Source organism: Chrysemys picta, chromosome 10 (assembly GCF_011386835.1).
Source record: "Chrysemys picta bellii isolate R12L10 chromosome 10, ASM1138683v2, whole genome shotgun sequence".
Lineage (NCBI taxonomy): Eukaryota > Metazoa > Chordata > Testudines > Emydidae > Chrysemys > Chrysemys picta.
Genome location: NC_088800.1, coordinates 26,200,855 through 26,217,478, shown reverse-complemented (window position 1 = coordinate 26,217,478; position 16,624 = coordinate 26,200,855). Strand labels below are relative to the sequence as shown.

General features: G+C 42.8%; 1 protein-coding gene across 18 annotated transcripts in view; it reads right to left on the bottom strand.

Moving 5' to 3' along the window:
- Positions 1-16,624, bottom strand: part of TCF12 (transcription factor 12) — a 304,994-nt gene that overhangs the window by 148,850 nt on the left and 139,520 nt on the right. The gene's annotated exons all lie outside the window — the stretch shown is intronic.

Below are 16,624 nucleotides of genomic sequence, written 5' to 3'. Positions count from 1 at the left end.
GGCATATTCTTAGCAAGCCAGTAGATGCAAGGATAATTTTGAACAGGTTTGTTAACTGTACAGTCCCTCCAAATAAATAAAGAGGCAAGACTTGCGTGTGATAAATATAAAGGGGATTCTTTACTGAGGATAATAGATAGAGACCGGTCTCTGTAGTTCTCCCTGGTTCCTAATCTAACTAAACAAAGCATCTTCCTGTGCAGTTAAAGAAAGAACTTCGGACTGCATTATATTAACCTCTTTCTATGATGAATGCTCCTCCCTCCACCCCACCATCAATTCATTGTTTTTTCCTTTAACTCTGCACTTCACCTTCAAAGGTCATTACTTCCCTTAAAGACATCAAGATCAACAGTCCCAAAATTCTATCAGTTTTCTTGCCCTTCCAATCTTTAACATAGCAAAAAATATCAAAATAAAACAAATTTCAATCAAATTTAATATAAAATGTACAAATTTCTGCCATTGCGGTTATTTAATAATTTGCCTTCACACAGAAAAAATATTTTTTGGAGATGGGGAGGAAGAAGAGGGATAAGAACAAAACCATGAAAGTGTGACCTAAAAAGACTGTTGTTCTTCGAGATGCGTTGCTCATATCCATTTCAATTAGGTGCGCGCGCGCCGCATGCACAATCGTCAGAAGATTTTTACCCTAGCAACACTCGGTGGGTTGGCTGAGGCACCCCCTGGAGTGGCGCCTTTACGGCGCCGGATATATACCCCAGCCGACCCAGCGACCTCTCAGTTCCTTCTTGCTGGCTACTCCAACAGAGGGGAAGGAGGGCAGGTTTGGAATAGATATGAGCAACACATCTCGAAGAACAACAGTTACAAAGGTGAGTAACCGTCTTTTCTTCTTCAAGTGCTTGCTCATATCGATTCCAATTAGGTGACTCCCAAGCCTTACCTAGGCGGTGGGGTCTGAGTGAGATGTCGCAGAGTGCAGAACCGCTGAGCCAAATGCCGCGTCACTGCTGGACAAACGCATAGTGGGAAGCGAAGGTATGTACCGATGACCAAGTTGCTGCCCTACAGATCTCCTGTATGGGTACATGAGCCAGGAATGCGGAGGACGAAGCTTGAGCCTCAGTGGAGCGGGCAGTAAGGTGCGTAGTTGGGACGCCAGCCAAGTCATAGCACGCACGGATGCATGATGTGATCCAGGACGAGATGCGCTGGGTTGAGACCGGAAGGCCCTTCATCCGGTCTGCCACAGCTACGAACAGCTGGGTCGTCCTCCTAAAAGGTTTTGTTTGTTCGATGTAAAAGGCGAGGGCCCTGCGAACATCCAGGGAGTGCAGTTGCTGTTCTCATCAAGAAGCGTGCTGCTTCAGATAGAAGACCGGAAGGAATATGTCTTGGTTGACATGGAAGGCAGACACCACATTAGGAAGGAAGGCAAGGTGTGGTCGCAGCTGTACCTTGTCCTTATGGAACACCATATACGGTGGGTCCGACGTGAGGCCTCTAAGCTCCAACACACATCTCACCGAGGTGATAGCTATGAGGAAGGCTGTCTTCCAGGAAAGGTACAGGAGCGAGCAGGTGGCCATCGGCTCGAACGGGGTACCCATGAGTCTGGATAGGACCAGGTTGAGGTCCCACGTAGGGGCCAGATGCCGAATTTGCAGATACAGACATTCTAGTCCCTTGAGGAACCTGCTGACCATGGGATTGGAGAAGACCGAGCACCCATTTTCGCCCGGGTGGAAGGCCGAAATCGCTGCTAGGTGTACTCTGATGGATGAAACTGCCAGGCCCTGCTGTTTCAAGGACAAGAGGTAGTCTAAGATGGTAGGTACTGGCGCCTCCAGGGGGGCAGTATTGCCCAGAGCACACCAGCAGGAAAAACAACCTCGTAGAAGGCTTTCTGCTACCCAAAAGTACCTGCTGCACCGAGCGGGAGCAACGCAGTTCAGATTGAGTTAGCCATGCAGCATCCAAGCTGTGAGGTGGAGGGATTGTAGTTCTGGATGACAGTCATCCGTGTTCCTGAGTGATCAGGTCCGGCCACAACGGAAGTGGGATTGGGGTGGTCACCGACAGATCGAGGAGAGTGGTATACCAATGCTGCCTGGGCTACGCCGGTGTGATCAGAATTAAACGGGCCCTGTCTCTGCACAACTTGAGAAGGACCCTGTGGAATAACGGGAATGGAGGAAAGGCGTAATATAGGTGGTCTTTCCACGGTATCAGGAAGACGTCCGACAGGGGACCGTCCCTGGAGAGAGCAGAACACCTGGCACTTCCGAGTCTCGCGTGCGGCAAATAGGTCTATCTGGGGAAACCCCCACTTCCGGAAAACAGAGTGGATGACATCCGGGTGAATCGACTACTCGTAAGCCTGGAAGGACCTGCTGAGGCGGTCCGCCAAGGTGTTCTGGACTCCTGGGAGAAACGACGCCACTAGGTCGATCAAGTAGGCTATGCAGAACTCCCACAGGTGAATGGCTTCCTGACAGAGGGGGGACGATCGCGCTTCCCCTTGTTTGTTGATATAAAAAATGGCCGTTGTGTTGTCTGTAAGAACAGCAACACAACGGCCCTGAAGGTGCTTGCGGAACACTTGGCATGCCAGGCACACCACTCTCAGCTCCCATACGTTGATGTGTAGGGATATCTCTTGTGTAGATCAAAGGCCCCGCGTGCGAAGGTCTGCAGGTGGGCGCCCCACCCCAAAGATGATGCGTCGGTGGTTAGGACCAGGGAGGGCTGCGGGGCATGGAATGGTACCCCTTCGCATACTGAGTTGGGGTTCAGCCACCAGACCAGGGAGGTTAAGACTTCCTGCGGTACCGTGACCACTGTGCCCACGTTGTCCCGGCCTGGGCAGTATACGGTTGAGAGCCAGGCCTGAAATGGACAGAGGCACAGTCTGGCATGTCTGGTCACGAAGGTGCAAGATGACATGTGTCCCAGGAGACCAAGGCACGTGAGTGCTGTCGTGGTCGGGAAGCTTTGGAGGCCATGGATAATGCTCGCCATGGACTGGAAGCGGGCGTGCAGTAGGCACGCACGGGCAGGTTTTGAATCTAGGGCTGCTCCGATGAAATCTATTCTTTGGGTCGGCCCCAAAGTGGACTTTTCGAGATTGAGCAGCAGACCCAGCTGTCTGAACAAGCTCATGGTGAACTGAACATGAGTTTGCACCTGGTCCTTGAAGCGACCCCGAATGAGCCAGTCATCGAGGTACGGAAACACTTGGATCCGATGTCGACGGAGTGAGGCAGCTATGCTGGCCATGCACTCTGGGTATGTCTTCACTACACGCCATTTCGGCGGGTAGCAATCAATTTAAGACGCGATAAATCGATCCCCAAACGTGCTCACCGTTGACTCCTGAACTCCACCAGAGCGAGCGGCGGTAGCGCAGTCGACTGGGGAGCCGTGGCCATCGATCTCGCGCTGTGTGGACCCCAGGTAATTCGATCCAAGATACTTCGACTTCAGCTACGCTATTTGCGTAGCTGAAGTTGCGTATCTTGGATCTATCTCCCCCGCCCTCCCAGTGTAGACCAGCCCTTTGTAAAGGCCCTTGGTGCCGTGGATAGGCCGAAGGGAAGGACGGTAAATTGGAAGGGTTGTTGGTTGACCACAAAGGAAACGCCTGTGCAGCGGGTAAATCGCTATGTGGAAGTACACGTCCCTCATGTCAAAGGCGGCGTACCAGTCTCCAGGGAAGGAATAATGGTCCCCAGGGAAACCACGCAAAACTTCAACTTTACCATGAATTTGTTGAGTCCGCACAGGTCCAGGATGGGCCATAGCCCGCTCTTTGCCTTGGGAACTAGAAAATAACGTGAGAAAACCCCCATGCCCCTCAGCTCCCTTGGAACCTCCTCTGTTGCTCCGATAGCTAGGAGTGTTTGCACCTCCTGTAGAAGGAGTTGCTCGTGAGAGGGGTCCCTGAAGAGGGAGGGGGAGGGGAAACAAATTGAAGATAGTATCCACTTTCCACCATACGTAGGACCCAGCAGTCTGATGTTATACGGGACCACACAGGGACGAAATAGGAGAGGCGGCTGTTGAAAGGCAGGCAAGGATCCTGGTGCTCCGCCTTCAGGCGCACCTTCAAAAAAAAAAAAAATTTTGGACCCCGATGATGGTTGGGGGGGGGGGGGGCTGGTTCTGGCCTGTCTGAGGATCAGACTGTCTCTGCCTACCACCTCGGCTGCATCTTCTAGAGAAGTCCTGACTCGGCCGGGGATTAGGGTAGGTGTGCTGGGGTTGGGGTCGGAAGGGCCTACGTTGCCTCACCGGGGTATGCATGCCTAGTGAACTCATGATGACTCTGAAGTCTGGAGTCTGTCTTGTCCGAAAACAGACCATGGCCATTGAAGGGTAGGTCCTGAATAGTCTGCTTGAGTTCCGGTGGGAGACCGGAGACCTGTAGCCACGAGATGCGGTGCATAGCTACGCCCGAAGCTAGAGTCCTAGCCGCCGAGTCTGCCGCATCTATTGAGGCTTGCAAGGATGCCTTCTTGCCCTCCTCTAGTAGGGGCCGAGAGAATGTCCACTACAGGTGTCGGGAGTCTTTGCCGATGTCCGGACACGGTGCTGACCATTCCAGTGCCGAAGGCACGCTTTGAACTGACGAGGTCGGCGCCGGGTCTCGGCGCAGAGCTGAGGACATCGGGCTAAGTGCTGCTTCCATAAGGAGCTGCTTCAAGCGAAAGTCCCGCTCCTTTAGTCCGTGGCGTGAATGCCTTGCAAATGCGGCACTTATCGGACTGATGGGATTCCCCCAGGCACTTCAAACAGGAGTCGTGGAGGTCTCCCGTAGGCATCGGCTTAAGGCAGGCCGAGCACGGTTTGAAACCCGGAGACCTAGGCATCAGTCCGGGTACCAGGAGGGAGGGAAGAGGAGGAGCCCCTTACCCCCAACTACTATTTACACTAAAAAACAATTACTATTAACTACTACTAAAGAGTAGTAGTTTTCTACATTGGAAGCCAGTGCACAGCAAGCGAGGGTGTAAATTTACAGTGCAATAGCCTCTCTGCACTAACTCCCTGTGTGGACATTCTTACTGAGCGCTCAGGCAGTTTAGCTTCGAATACTTTGAAGTATAGTAGAATAAAGCACACAAAGGAACACTTTGTGTGCACTGTCCACACAGGGAGTTAGTGCAGAGTACCTAGTGCACTATAAATTCACACCCTAACTTACATGTAAACTTAGCCTACACAAGCCCGTAGGCTAAAACACTTAAAATATTAGACAGTTGGAATTTGACAGGCTGCAATAACATGCACAGAAAATGAAAAAAAAATTGAATGAATAAGACTGAAAAGTAAATGAATTTTATGTACCTGTGATGAAAGCCAAAACATCTTTATTGAAAAAATAAAGGCAAGATATAAAAAAGGATTATGAAATTATCTTTGAATCACCAGTAAGCTTTACATATTTTTCTGTTTGGAAGGATAATAGTTATTATGTAGATCTCTAAGCAACTGCCTCATGGGGTAGTTACATCACTAGTATCGAATCAAAAAAATTATCCTTTCCTCCCTTCTCGCTAGAAAGGAGCATGGCGCCTTCAGACAGACTGAAATTTAAAATACTACAGCTTCACCCAGCTGATCCCATGCACTGGAACACATCTACAAGTGCCCAGGGATGGCAGGAGTCACAGGAGAGAAATATACCCTTTCGGCATTTCATGCACTGATGAGCCTCATAACAGATAAAAATACCCTACAGCCAGTTAAACTGACATGTTGTAACAATGAGGAAATGCAAGATTTAAAAATTTCGTCCAAGTACTATTTATTCCCCCTTTTAGGGTTGATGGAGTTTTATGTTACTACTGACACACAATTTACCTGGAGCAGATCAGACTACATTAACCTTAATTACAACCAAAACTAAAATGGATCTTTTTAATCCAAACCAGATTTATCAGAATTATTATCCTCCTCATGTTATTTTTTATATAAAGCTGTACACACTTAAATTCCTAGATTGGCAATTCAAAATATTTGTATAGGAAGCTTTGTTAATAATGTTGGAGCCTCTTATACTAAATTATTTTCTCTGATTAATATACAATAAAATCAATGACACATTCCATCATCATTACCTCACTCAGACTGCCAGGGTTCAGAATTCCACAATGGACTGGAACAACTCTAATCTTGCTAGGAGAGATGTTTTTAAAAGGCTGTTGAAGTACGGAGGCATCATGAATGACTGATGAGGAGATCCCATAAGGTCTTTTTGTCCTTGTGCAACATTTCAACATATAGGTTTGCTTGGGGATTTATTTTGAAGTGGAGACTTATGATTCACATCCGTGCTCCCATTAAAACATTTTAGTTGGCACAAATATTGACTTCCATGGGACAAGTGAGAAAGTGGTTGCAGGATCAGTTTCTTATGCCATTTTCTAAAACTGGGCTACAATGCAAGGGAATCGTCATATTTTGTGAAGTCAAAGACTATTCAGCTTTGTTTCACAGTCCTCAGAGCTACAGCATTTGAACAAAAAAACTTCAAGGTGTACTCCCAACATTAATATATAGATTGTACGTAACAAATAAACCTTAATATAATTGTACTATGCCAAGCAGAGTCATTAAGATTAATTATTTTAAAACATTCCAAGTCCCTTCAGAACATCTGAATATTCAGTGGGGAACAAAAACAAACAAACAACCCCTATTCAGCACCTAGAGACAAGATGGGTGAGGTAATATCTTTTACTGGACTAACTTCTGATGGTGAGAGAGACAAGTTTTCAAGCTTGGATAGAGCTCTTCTTCAGGTCCCCAACAGAGGTTGGTCCAATAAAAGATACCGCCTCACCCACCTTGCCTCTCTAATATCCTGGGACCAACACAGCTACAACAAATGCATATTCAGCACCTACTCACTCCCCCACCTCTTTAAAATGCAAATACAGTGTCCTTAAACTGCTGAGGGTAGCAAGGTAGCTTAGTGTAAAGACTGCTATGAGCAGCTGTACCATAGACAAAGATCAGTATGACAAACACCTGTGACCTGCAAGTTCTGCCTAACAGATTCCACACCTGATCACCTGATGACAATCACGGATACAGTACTTCCATTGCCACAGCTGCTAACTAGGAGGAAGCAAAAAATCTCAAAAGGGGGAGTAGAAGGATGGGCACCTGCTACAAATGACAATACCAGAGGATTGAGTAGAGAATATAAATTCTCTACTACATTTGTAGAAAGCCTCCAGGTACTACTGTATTCAAAAAGAGACCAGAAAATATATTTGATTGAAATATTACTGTAACTAGAAGGGAAAACTAAGCTTAATGCATGCTTTTGTGTACAAAAACCCAAGGGTAAAAATGCCCTGCACTTAGCACTGTCACTAAATGACTGTGTAATTTAATTTCCCTGAAACCCATTAGCTTTCATGAAAGGAAAATGAAAAACAGATGAGAGCAATTCTTTGGTGTGAGCAGAATTCATTTAATATAATACCTGGGAAGAAATCTAACTGTATCAACAGATATGGTATATCAGATCAGCTCTCAAATCCTTCAGACTGCAGATAGACTGCTTTGATTTAGCAATAAATAGGATGGTCAAATCTGAGGTCTCCTCAATTATGAATCATTACAATCTTCTTCTTAAAAACAATGTTTTAAAGATCTAGAACCTTGGAATCTTTTTGTTTGTTTATTTAAGATATTCCCAAACATTTTAAAAATTGGAAATTAAAAAAAAAAAGCCACGATTGTTTAAACAAAAAAAGTCTTTAGATTAGGTTGCAGAAACAAGTAAAATATAAAATTACCTGGAAACTAACAAACACCTTCATTTCATTTAAGCCTGAAACAGCTTAGAAATGAATTCCTTTTCTATTGTGAACATCAAGATACCTCAAAAATGAAATTAGGAACTGACAATTTTTTGTTACTCTGTTGCATCGTTAAACAAGCAATATAACACAATGGTGCATATAAAGTCAGTATACCATAGGAAAACAAACATTTTTCAAGAAAGACAAGTTTTAGCCAAAATAATGTTTCAATCTCAAACATATATAACTTTGAACACAAAGACTAGTACTTTTTTAAACACTGAATCATGACTAAAAATAGCTCAGTATGGATTAAAATTACAAAAATGTTGGCAATGTTTATTTTAGATTTGGAGAAGGATGAATCAGTACCCAAGTGTCAGTAAGAGATTATAAATTTGACATACCAATTTCTTAGTTTCATAAAAATCTGGGGCACTGTAAAGCCTAAAATGCATACCTAGAATCAAGATGCAGAGGTCAACAATAATGGAAATAAATAGGTTTCTACTTAAAAATCATTCCATAGTTAGGGCAGTTTACTTTTCACATAGGAACAGCCATTGCAGATCAGACCAGTAAATTGTCTCTGACAGTGATTAATGCCAGCTGCGTAAAAATAAGGTGCAAGAAACCCTGTAGTTAGGGAATAACCTGTCAACAGAGGAAGTTTCCCCCTAACCTGATAGACTAGTAGTTGGCTTGTGCCATAAAGCATGAGGGCATACTCTTTTTTTTATTATTATAATCATCTACTGTAAATGTGGATGTTATTTTGAAGTCTGCCAACCTCTTGGCCTTTGTAATATCAGGAGGAAATAAGTTCCATAAGTTAATTATACATTGCCTTAAATGACCTACTACAATTTGAAATTTGCTGCCCTTCAATTTTACTGAATATTTCCTTTTTCTTGTAAGTTAAGAAAGGGTGGAATAGGATAGGGAATACAATCCGTTTACATAAATGGCATTATAAATATTTTCAGGGTTTTTTTTCCATCCCAATATTTTCTGTCCAATCCCCCCTTTTATTTCTTTAGTCACTGCACATTGATTAGAAGTTTTCAAGGAGTTGCCTGCAAGGATATCCAGGTCTTTTTTCTGAGTTGATATAGCTAACCTATACCCCAGTAACATCAGTGTAGACTTCAAATTAATCTTTCTAATATGCATTACGTTACTGAATATCACGTATCATGCTGTCCATTTAATATGGTTTTATTAGGTTATTCAAAACTACAGATGACAGTGAGGAACTTCAGAAGAATCTAAATAATTTTGGGACATCTCCAAATTTTGTCACTTCATTATTCACCCCTTTTTCAAATCCCTATAGCACAGTCTTAGCATGGAATCTTGGGGCACCACACTTAACATTCTGCCATCTTGAGAATTGCCCATTTATTACTCCTCTCGTTCTCTCTCCACCCAATTTCTAATCCATGGTTGAACTCCATTTCTCTCCACAGAATCATTTAATTTCTCTAATAGCCTCTAGTGAGGGACTTTGCTAACGGCTTTTTTAAAGTCCTAAGTTATATTCATCTTTACCCACTATTTTGTCAACCTTCTCCAGATTGGAGAGGTGCTATTTTCCTGAGAAGAAGCCCTGCTGGTTTGTTCCCAACATTAATGCTCATCTAGAGGTCTTATTTTAAAATAGAGATAAATATCCGTTAAAAAAGTTAACCATTTATACGATTAAACTTACGTCATTTAATTGGTTAACCGATTAAAGGGAGATGGGCTGTGACCACTGGGGCTGCTCCGGCCGGCCAGCCCAGGGCTGGGGGTTAACCAGTAAGACTAACACTTACCGGTTAACCGTTTCGTATTTTACATTCCTATTTTAAAAGTACATTTTAAACAATTTTCTTGACACTAAAGCACTTAAGAGCTCAGTCCTACAAACTGTTACTGTGAGTAGTCCTTTCTCACATGAACAATTTAATTGACTTCCCAAAGATTACTCAGGTGCGCAACAGTTTGCAGTATCAGGCCCAAATCCTGCAGCTCTTAGTACTTATGCAGGCAAAGTTTTCACTGGCTTCAGTGTGCTTTTCATGAAGTAGCACTGTGTAAGAACTCTAGATTTGACCTGCCTATGGTCATTCAAATCTTAATCGCTGCTCTTAATTAAAAAAAGTTTTCCCCACCACTATTGTAGCTACCATGACTTTTACTAAAAAGAATTTTACTAAAGTAAGCTTACATCACCTGCTCAAAAATAATGTTTTTGCTGGAGTGCTACCAAAGAAGAAAAGGTTAGAGATATTTTAACTACTTGCCATATTTGGTTCCAAATCACCCCGAAGCTCCTTTTTGAAACACATTATTCTTCCTAGGCTGCTGAAGTGCTTAAATCTTTGTAAGCCAAAGCACAGATTTACAATAAAAATTAGGTATACTAATTTCACAGATTTGAAAGTACACATTGGCAGCAGAAGCATAAAGCAATCAAGAATGGTGCCAACACTACCATGCACATAAACCTGTATAGAATGAGGCAATCAGAAGTCCATTAAGATAGCTAAATAACTTCTAAAAAAAATTCAGAATAAATCCAAAATCCACTGTCTGGTGATCACCCATTTAAATTTGTGACATAGTGCCATCTGTAGATACGTTGACTGCACCTTCTAAAACTTCATGGTAATTGGCTTCACGAAATCTTGGAAATTGCAGCATCTACATCTTTCTATTTGGTGTGTTTAATGAACACATTCAAAGTTAGAACCAAAGCAGCTGGACAGTAAATTTCCCTCCTCATCCCAAAAAGGTGGGCAACAGCAAATACCCTAAAAACAAGTGGCATGCCATTCACCCTTTAAACCCTAGTAATTCTGCCAGTCCTAATGATTCATCCTTGAGTGATCCAACGGCATCAAGTGATTCAGCAGTGAAGGAAGCTGCACGGCAACAAATCCAAATAGACCATTCTCTCCTCCCCAGTAGATGGTGCTGTTTTTAGTTCTCTTGTATGTATTTCAGTCTCTCTTCAGATATTGTCCTTGTTGACATTTAATCACAAGATACCTTATATTCTTTAGTAAATCCCACACTGCCTAAATATTCTAGTATCAGATTAATAGCAGAAATTTCCTGCACATGGGAATGTAGTCTGTTCTGACAGGAGCACAGTTCACTAATTCAACACATCTAGACTTATCTAGTCAGACAATGCTTATCTTTGTGTTTGTACAGCACCTAACACTTTGTGGGTGCTACTGGAAACAATTAAGTTATTTTGATCTTAAGTCTCAGCATCATTTTATAACTCCTCAACTTAGCAGGCTTTTCCCTCTCTATCACCTCCATATGTAAGCGGCGGGAGGAGAGGGGGAGAAATCATTGTTTCCTTCTCCAAACCCATCTCTCAAGATTACTCATATAGAGATATGAATGTACCTAACAAGAACCAAGAGTTTAGTTTGCCAGGAGGAGAGACTGGGTCACTGATTCAGCAGGAGAGGTGCTCATATGCAAATGCCTACGGTACCCTGTCGACAGGTCCCACAAAATTAACCAGTAAGCACATAACCCCAACAGTTCGATCCTGCTAATGCTAGTGAGGGTACAAGATGAGATCAAGAGCACAGGAAACATCTGGGGAAAGAAACTCTTTTATAAGCTTTGCATAGTATCATTCCCACGTGTAGAAACTGGTGTATAAGTTCCCAGAGACATTGCTCTCAATTGACTAAATTCCTATGGACAGCTAGGTATCTGAGAACTCTGCTAGTCTGAAACACATGGAATTCCATACTTCACCCCAACCAACAAATTGTCCAGATGGGATAAGTCTGTATTTCTTCTACTTTGACTTTCATCATCATCACCAAAACGTTAAGGAAATGCCCAGAGGGCAAGAATGCAATGTTTGAGTGCATGGTACCCAACTTGAAAGGATAACCCATCCCTCTCTACTACAAACCACTGATACTATCTGGGTGATCTGCTGTTCGGCCTCCCACATCCCCACTGAATACATGTGGCCAAATTCTGTGATGATGCTTACAATGTGCAACCCCATGTAATTGACTGGAGTTAGGAACAGTGCAAATCAACACAGGATAGAGGACATAGATTGCCTTTATCCTTTTTCCTCGGTAGGAGAGGCAGAAAAGGCAAACATAGAAGGGGGTGGACCTTCATGCATACTGTTAAAATTCGCATGTTGGTGCAAGCAGAGGTCAGTTTAACAAGGCTCTCTCTCACACAACTGCGAAAAGAACTAACTTTCTTGTGAATATTTTTCTAGAATGTAAAGTAATTAAAACATTAAATACTGAATACGCAAAGATTAGCTCTAAATAGTGCTACATTATGGCCCGTATATTTTAGTCTGATTTTGTAGAGTACAAATCTATATGATACTAACGGCATACAGAGGTACCAAGAGGATTCACTAGTTTCACATGAAATACAAGGAATGGCCTCTTTTTCACACTGACAAATCAATAGGATAATTCTGGAATTCATTAGTGAGGAACACTAACTGATACAACAATAATAGCTTTATTTCCTCTGCAAAACACTTCAAAATATCTAAATGAATATGGAAATGCATCTTTCTGTGGCAAATTGTTCATTATTGAATCATTATAAACTCTTGTTAGACAAAATTTCTCTCTTTTGCAATGTACAAGATCATTAAAGTGTTTGAGAGCTTCATCATGAAAGACAGTGGTACTTTATAATCCTCTATCTCTCCAGGCAAATATGCTTATGGCTGAACGTAATAGACAAAACAACAACATCCCCTTGACATACAATTCTTTCTTTTTAATGGTGCTTTTAAGTGTTGACAGCAATGGTGAAATATGATTTTGCTCCTTCTACTAGGTTTTAACTATTTCAGTCATATTACTATGTTGTAATAGACACCCATTTTGAAGCATAGATCTCAGAGTACAATCCCCTTTAATCTAGTCAAATCTTTCAAACAAGCATGTCAAGCTCACATTCTCAGTGCAACTCTTTCTTTCCTCTCCAAATCATGAAATGTCTATACTGAAACCTTTTAGAATAACTTTGTCCTATGCTATAAATGCACATTTTTATGTGTGCAACTGCTAACTACAGTAGCTCACAAAATGGATTGGCTTTTGTGGGTAGAATGGCTCTGCAATTTGGGAGATTCTCCTAACCAAGAACAACCTATGGTTTCCTATCTAATCAATCTAACATCACAGTCTAAGAACTGTAACTTTAGTTGAAAGATCTCATTTTTCATTTTTATTTAATGTAAGAGACAAAGAAGCCCAACAATTCAGGTACCAGTACTGAGTTATGAAATCCTTTTCACCATGTGTAAGTAACCTTTTCATTTCCTTCTAGTGTTCAACATCTCTTTAGTTCTCTTGGGAGAATTCTGTGCCACTGCGCATAAGCATAATTAATGAGCTGTGCATATTTTTAATTTTTTGTGCAGACAAAAACTTCTGCTGAAAAGTTGCTGCAGTTCCACCATTTGCCCGCCAGATGGTGCTGTGGCAATAGATCACAGCAACAGCTCCCAGCAGAAAATAACGTCTGCAGTTCCACCTTTTGCCCACCAGAGGGCATTGTAACGCTAGAACATAGCAGCCGCTCCCAACCAGCTAGGGAGAGAAAGAGCCCGCCTTCTTCACAGCGCCTTTCTGGCCAGATCAGGAGACAGGGGCTATGGGGAGACAGACAGCGTGGGGCTGCTGGGGGGTCAGACAGGGGCTCATAAGGGCTAGTGGAGGAGGACAGACTGTGACAGGGACTGAATGGGAATGGAGACGCAGGACTACAGGGGGCAGGGAGGGGATGCAGAGCTACAGGGGGAAGGGGGTTGGCTGAGTGGGGGCACAGAAACACATGGGGACAGGGGGTGGGGGTGCAGAGACACACAGGGACTGGGGGGTGGTTGAGTGGGGGCACAAAGACACATGGGGACGCGGCAGGGGTGCAGAGCCACATAGGGACAGGGGGTGGCTGAGTGGGGGCACAGAGATACATGTGGACAGGGGGAGAGGGTGCAAGACCACATGGGGATGGGGGGAGTGGGTATCTGAGTGGGGGTGGAGGGACCCATGTGCCTGACTGAATGGAAGAGGCTAGGGATCAGCCAGGGTCTGCATGGGAGACATTCCCTAACAATCCCAACCCGCCTTCTCCCCCCCCCACACCCACCAAAAAAATACTTGTTCCATACTTTTCCCACCCATACACAACAAACCTCCAATAATTGGTCCTTCCCAGCAATTATTTCCCTCTCCCTCACCTCATCCGTTATCCCTGACTCCCCCGACCTTTCGCACCGCTTCTGGGGTGTATGGGAAATATGGTTCTGTATTGTAGTTTAATGAATTATTATTCAGAGTTCTGTATTAATATACCTAGTAAGGAATCTATTTGTCAAAAAACCATTTTCTGAATCTTTTTTGTTGTCTATACTGTTACGGACATACTTGCTGACAGGTATTTTGAAATAAAGGACCAAAAATAATTGAAACTGATGTGATTATATAGTACTATTTTGACAAATAAAATATGCAGAATTTTGCAGAAATTGAAAATATTGTGCACAGAATTTTTAATTTTGTAGTGCAGAATTCCCCCAGGATACTTTAGGCTTTGGTAGTTAAAATTCACAATGAAGAGGCATGGTACCCAGAGTTGTACCTTTTTACCTTTGCAATGCAAACAAAACGAATGTAAATTGTTTTCTGTGAATTGTGCAAAACAGACAATCTTGCTGGCATATTTTTAAACACTATTTTATGGCTCTGGGGTATACATTCATGCAGATGAGCTTTAGAATGTGTTCTACGGACAGACAGAAATTAAAGACAGTAGCTCTAATGGAGGCAAAACCAATGAGAAGCATTAGCTGTAATGCATTACAAAAATATTTTAGTCCACAGCTGTTACAAGCAAGTGATTGATATGCATACCTCTTACGATTCATTTAATTCCCCCTCCAAAGCAATCTCAATGGAGGCTTCTTCTCAAATCTGTACTAATGATATAATTCCATTACGTTTAATAGAATCATCTAGTCATCTTAAGTAAAACTGAAAAGCTAGGATGATACAGTAAGGCCAATAATTTCTGCACTTATTTAAAATTCTACATAGTTTAGGAAATGGGTAATTCAACACAAAACATGAGGATACAGTCTGTCCCTCTTTTGTACTACAAATCAAAATATAGTTCTGCTATAAATATAAATAAATATAAAAAATAATTTAGCAGAAATAAAGCAAACAAAACCAGTAAATTATGTGACTTGGAAGCCATATGTACCCTTGGATTGGTGTTTTGCTCAAGCCATAAATATATTTAAATGTTTGTCTCTTTTCAGCCTGAGGCAAAAAAATCTGATTTTGTTATATGAAACAATAAGGGAAAAAACTTTGTCCTCTAGCATGTTAATAGCAAGCCGCAAACTTTACTGATTTCACTGATCTTCAAATATAACACCACTGATCTAGTGATATGGACTATATATTTTCATATATACACATACATATACACAGTTATTTTAAAACCACACTATTATATTCTGAGATTCATAAGTAAGATTTAAAAGGATAACTGCTTTTAGCAATAGATGCATTCTGCTATCAGACTTTGTCTGCTTTTACACTTTGCAGACGATTAAAGTAGTAAACAAAGACAGAGCAAAGTAGAAAGATTTCCAAAAGAAATTGCAGACCCCAGGATTTGGATTTAGTTAATCCACTTAGATTACCATGGCTGTGTCTTAAAAGGACAATGCTGAGATCACAAAATAGGTCACATACACAAGAAACAAAATACATAAGTAAAACAATGTCAACTTTACAAATACAAAGCAAATGTATAGAACCATCTCTAAATTTAAGGCACAAACTAGACAGCATTTGCCCCAAGACATTGCTCTGCCGAAGAGTAAGTATTTGAAATTGATGTTTTTAGGCCACAAGTTCAGAGGGGGGAAAAGACAACCATCAGTACATTAAAATGTTCTAGCAATAGTGGTGTCCAGGCAAAAAAACCCAACTTCTTTAACAGCTAGACTGATAACGTGTCGCTTTCTTCGCAGTTTTGACATTGTTCTCAGTTTCAAAAACAGAGGGTGGGGGAACCACAGGCACAGAAACAGTAACAGCTGGAGTTACTGTATGTATGTAAATCACTGCATATTGAAAGGAATCTATACTGTATGTTACAATCTCAATTTTGCTAGAATATCAAATGCAAATATCACCAAAGATACTGACGTTTGAAAAGAGACAGTGCAAGCAAACAAGGAGAAAGGACAACAATGAAGTGTTAACTGGAGAACAACCTACAAAAATATGCAATTCAGTGTTCTATATTCTTAGAAACTGACATCTAAATATTGCAAAAAGTGCATAAGAGTGACAAATATTCAATTTCTTTGCAGCAGAAAAAACAAAACAAGTCTTTAGAAGTTAGGGTTACCATATTTCAACAATCAAAAAAGAGGACGGGAGGAGCCCCGCCCTAGCCCCGCCCCTGTCCCTTCCACTCCCTCCCACTTCCTGCCCCCTCAAAACCCCCAACCCTCCCCCCCACGCCTTGTCCCCTGACTGCCCCCTCCTGGGACCCCTGCCCCTAACTGCCCCCCCAGGACTCCACCCCCTACCTAAGCCTCCCTGCTCCTTGTCCCCTGACTGCCCCCTCCTGAGACCTTCCCCACATCCTAACTGGCCCCCTAGGATTCTACCCCCTACCTGTCCCCTGACTGCCCCAACCCTTATCCACACCCCCACCCCCAGACAGACCCCTGGGACTCCCACGCCCCATCCAACCACTCCCCACCCCCTGACAGCCCCCCCCCAAAACTCCCGACCCAT